We start from the raw sequence: 4,873 nt of genomic DNA, 5'->3' as shown, positions 1-4,873 counted from the left end.
GGCGGCGGCCCCCGCCGACGGCTCCGCAGCGGCCGCGCTCCGCCTCGGCGGCGCCCGCGTTGCCGTGGAGACGGTAGCGGGGCGAGGGAGGCGGGGCCGCCGCCGGGCCCCGGCAGCGCCTCCGCAGCGGCGCGGAGGCCCCGGAGCGTCTGCAGCGAAGGCCTGAGGAGGAAAGGCCCGGAGAGTCCTCGCTTCGTGCAGCCTGGGGTGCCTTCTCCTCGCTTACAGTCTGCAGGGGGCCGAAGCTGCTCCGCAGGAGCCGGGGCGCGGCGTTTGCTGGGGCTGCCCCCACCTCCCGCACGGCTCCTGCAGGGCCAGCGGCTCTCCCCGCTGAGGCCTGCGCGCGCGCGCTCGCCTTCAGCCTGCCGTGGCTAGCTCCTGAGGAGCAATTTCTGGGAAAGGCATCGTTCAAATATACTGCATCGCACAACCCCTTACGTTCTGCAGGGGAGAGATGAGAGGGGAATTGGCGCAACGCAGCCCAGCAGAGAAGAAGCACAGAGCGTCACGGGTGAGGTGGAAGGAGTCCCTACAGTTGGCGTATGGCAAACTCTTCCTGGAGCAGCCCGTCCCTCGACAGCCAGCCCCCGCCTGCCCGCCGCGGCTGGAGCCAGGCCCATCTCCCAGGCCGACCCTCAAACACTCCTGGCGAGCTCGCTCGACCTCATGCACACCGGCGTTACACCGCCAGCACCGCTTCGCAAGTGGTTGGTGAGCTCCACGCTTGCACGGTGAATAACAGCAAGAGCAGAGCTTCATCGTTACTTTAGCACGACCAGCTGTCGCAGAAATGCACCAAGTCTACATCGGTCTAAGTTACCACATGGCCAGAGCAGCAACCGCTTCAGAGCCACGGCTCTGAGACCTCTCGGCCTCCTAAAAGACTTGTTCGCCACGAGCACAGCAGCGACTCCCACCCTGCACCTACTCAGCACAGCCTGTTGCATTACTCTTCTAACCCGCCAGAATTCAGCCACTGCTGGGCAGGTTTTGGTGGCACCAATGCTCTTTTTTCCATCGTTGCTACCCAGACGCTTTGAAGCAGTTGAAAGCAGCCTAGCGTAGCAAATTTGGGTAGTTTACACTTCCTTGTCTTCTTTGGGGTTATTCTAATGCCCATGTCGTACAGTTTAAATTCATAATGCTTTGTCTACACTCAGAAGCCAGGAGGGTGGTCACATCCTTTCTTATCCCCTAAAGAGGGGTGGCATTTCAGGTAAAGCCATGGTGATTCTAAGCTGAGATCTGTGGGCAAGAGACATAAAAAAAAATGGGAGGTGGAATATTTTTTCCTCTTGACAAAGAACAAGCAGAGAAAGAAAACCCTCTGCCTACTCTTAAAGAGGCTTTTTTCTTGAACCAATAGGTGGTATAATTAGATGCCCTGGCATGCTAGAAAATATTGACAGTAACATCTCCAGATAACTTGGTTGCAGGGCTCCGTACCAGGAGAGGTTATCATGGGTTGGTTTTGTGTTTAAAAAAATCCTCACAAATGCCAGATTTTCCAGCATTATAAAAAGAGCCAGCTATTCAGTTTAAACCTCCCTTTCTTTATGAAGAAAGCACTGTCAATCTGAAGCTAGTAAGTCAATTTATAGTAAGACAAATGGGGAACTTTTCCTTAAGTCTCGGCTAAGCACTACAGCCCATGAAAGAACTTTTATTTAAAAATCATTTGAGCTTTAAAAACTTTTGATCTGCATTTTTATTTATTGTTTGTGAAAAACTTACCAGTCTGTGGTTTAATTTCCAGGATTCCTCTTAGGCTGTACCTGCCAGAATTACTGAAGCCATAATCTCCATGACAGAAATTCAGAATGTTGAATCAATAAGGAATAGAAACCAGTGCATTGTAATCTGAAAACAATAGACTGGACATGTAATACCAGGGTATGAAACATCCCGTACAGTAAGTGTACTTCAGATGTTTTTAAGTGGAAATGTACTCTCTAAATAGCTGGTAAATTCTGCTGAGCAGGCCGTCAGGTGTGAATCTTAGGTCACACAGCTCTCATATATCCCTGTGAGAAATGTGGAGTAGTTTCTATTGTAAGTTGTGATGGGAGGTTATAGTTTATTAGGAGTAAATTATGGATAAGATACTATTTGCAGAAAAAATACAGGACTGGAAGAGACCTTTTGGAATTGCATCCTATCATTTTTTCTTTTAACTATACTGTTCATGCTGCATCATAAAACTAGGTCCTTTGCCCCATTATTCCTGTTTAAAAAGTAGTAATGTCACAGCCCAGCCTGAATTATAAATGGTTTATATATCCTTTTTTCTTCTGTTAACATCTCTTCCACTTTGAATTCCTCTTGCCTGGCCAAAATACCACACACACAGTTCTGGGTGAAGTGCCTTCTATGTTTACATTTCCCTATTTTTTCATCTGCTACACCGTAGGATGGTTTCTGCTTATGTTTTATTCCTGAAGCTGTCTTGTGGCTCCTAAGCATCCAATGGTTAGCTAACACCTTTTCCTTGGAGGTGATCTCTGATATCTCCAGCTGTAAGAGTTCTTCTTTGCCCCCACATAACCAAATTGTCACTTGTTAGCACTGTGTTTTGTACCAATCATTCCATTTCCTTCCACTATGTTGGCCGGTGTCACCTGACTTAGTAGTGCCTCTCAGCTTTTTGTCATCAACAAACAGTGATGTACTCTTTTTGTGTCAAGACCAGAAATGAAAATGTTAACTAAAATCAGTCTGACACTTGATCCTCAAGGGAGTCCACTAGTCACCTGTATTCAACTATACAGCACTTTTTTCAGCATGGATATTTGTTGCTTTCATTTTTTCAGCTCCTCGTGCCCTCCGCATACCCATCACTTACAGTTTTTTAGAAAGCTCCACTTTAACCAGAAGATTTTTTTCCTGCAGTGCACCAACTCTTTTACTGAATTCCAGTGCGATTAGAGATAGTTGATCTTTCTTTTCAATGGAATCATTCACCCTATCAAAAAAGATATTAGTTGGGCACAATCTACCATGATAAACCCATGTCATATTTATTGTATTTTCAAAATACTCCCTATATACTCAGAGAAGATCAGGATCTTTATAAAATGCAGCCAGTCTCTTCTTTTTAAATGAGGCCAGTAGAGGGAGTGATGACTGCTATATGTAGAGTACACAAACAAACCCAAGAGAAAAAAATAGGACTCCGTCTGCCTGTCGACTGTCTCACTGCTAATAACCCTAACCATCAGCCTATAGAGTCATGCTTTTTCTAGCAGCCAGGATGATAGCAAGTCCAACCAGTAGAACTAACTTTATAGCCTGATGACAACTGCATTAGAGTGAGAGGTGGGAGAGGTGAGTTTGAACCCCGTCCCACTAAAGTAAGCTTTAAGGTCAGGTTTGCCACTTCTAGGATGAACACACTACAGAAGTATGACAATTCTTTCCTGTAATACCTCTTTAAAAAGAATAAATAACAAAAGAAGTGCAAAGGTCGTTGAGATTTTCATCACAAAGTACCTGGGAAACTTCAAATAATGTATTAAGCAAAATGAATATTTTTCATTTTGATTAATTTTGTAAAATCTTCTGTCCCTCAGAAGATGAGGGCCCTCCTGGGCCCTTATTCTAGGCAAGGTGCAACATGCCCTATTTCTTTTCTATTTCATTCTAACTCAAATCAATAGTGTCAGCGCTTACTGTAATAGTAGTTTTCCAGTGAACAGTAGCCTGAAGCTGGTGGTGTTTGGGTTTTTTTTTTAACAAACTGTTATAAGAATGGGGGCTTTAACAATCACATTTGGTTTACAGTTTATCCATGACCTCTGAAACTGATTTCATTTTTTAAATGCTTATTTCTCACCTTACAGGAACCATACAGGACCCTCCATAATCCTTGAAGACTGATACTATGTGATTGGAACAAAAATAGCACAGCACAGATGGTTAAGGAACGGGACAACAAAGACAGTTCAAGATGCTGCTGGAAGCAAACTACACATTCAGTTAACTGGAGTTTAAGTATTACTTTATGCTCTCTTGCTGTTCTTAATGCTGCTCAGGGCAAGCAGCCTGTGTTGACACAGTGCCCTTTGCTTCCAAAGCTCCAGCTTTGTAAGGTCATTCTCTCTTTGCTAATCAACAAATATAGGTCCACTTTTGTTGTCCGAAAAGTGGATTCGTTGCCCGGTGTGCAATAAGCCAGTAATTACACACTCAGCAGAGACATTGGCTTATTTAGTTCAGAGCTGTGCAAGCCTGGGTGCTCGGTGGTTTCCCACAAATCAAGCACCCCCCTCCAACTTTTCAAGTAGCATCAAGACAAACACATTGCCAGGTTTGCAACTTTGCCTTTTGCACTGATTGGTTAGTGATTTCTTCATTCCCTGGCTCCCACCCCTGCCTCTCAAGGTCCTGATGAGGGGAGATAGTAATTTCAGCAATTGACACTGCCCCAGCAGGGTCAGTAGGTGTTATCTCCCAAGGTCCTGACGAAGAGGATATAATCCAGACCCCTTAATTAACATTGTTTCAACAGTGAGAGGAGGCTTTGCTTCCCAAGGTCCTGGCGCCCAAGCAGGCCTTATTTCAAAGCCTTGACATCCTCCCTTTCGGAGAGTAGGGCACAGGAATGCAACCTGCTTGTAACTCCCTCATTTTTCCAGCCTCCACCAGCTCCGGGGCCCTTTCTCACTGGACTAGGAGTGCGGCCTAAGGCTCAAGCAAATTCAGCTAGTCATGCTAAGCAAGTTTTATACAAGTTGTGCTAAGCGGCTACCTCTAGACAGCTTCAGTTCAATAACTGACAGTCCAGGTCCCAAGGTCTTCAGTTAGGGATACGTGCACCTCCAGTTCTTTTGCCAAATTGGCAATACGTACCTAGAAATAAAACATTTTGATTTAA

This window comes from Dromaius novaehollandiae, unplaced genomic scaffold, assembly GCF_036370855.1.
Source record: "Dromaius novaehollandiae isolate bDroNov1 unplaced genomic scaffold, bDroNov1.hap1 HAP1_SCAFFOLD_60, whole genome shotgun sequence".
Lineage (NCBI taxonomy): Eukaryota > Metazoa > Chordata > Aves > Casuariiformes > Dromaiidae > Dromaius > Dromaius novaehollandiae.
This window is presented reverse-complemented; position numbering follows the sequence as displayed.